Source organism: Penaeus monodon, chromosome 28, assembly GCF_015228065.2.
Source record: "Penaeus monodon isolate SGIC_2016 chromosome 28, NSTDA_Pmon_1, whole genome shotgun sequence".
Lineage (NCBI taxonomy): Eukaryota > Metazoa > Arthropoda > Malacostraca > Decapoda > Penaeidae > Penaeus > Penaeus monodon.
The window spans coordinates 36887732-36887991 of record NC_051413.1 but is presented as its reverse complement, the minus strand read 5'-3'; positions in this window follow the sequence as shown (position 1 = coordinate 36887991).

The window sequence follows — 260 nt, the reverse complement described above, 5'->3', positions numbered from 1 at the left end:
CACCTCTACCCCTACTACATCCTCCCCCCTCCGTTTCCCTGATAGTCGGCGACAGAAGAAAAACACTCCTGACAGTGTCGAGGGGGAGGGTGTTTACGCATTAGAATAGCTGGTGGCTGTTCTGTTTGCTTTCATCCCCCTCGTGGTTCCCCTCCGCTGCCGTCCGTAATTTTGTCCTTTATATTGTCCGTGATCCGTGTCCTCTCCAGGGAACGGCGGGACACCCTGCCTCGGGAAGCCACTTGAAGTTGAAACATGTA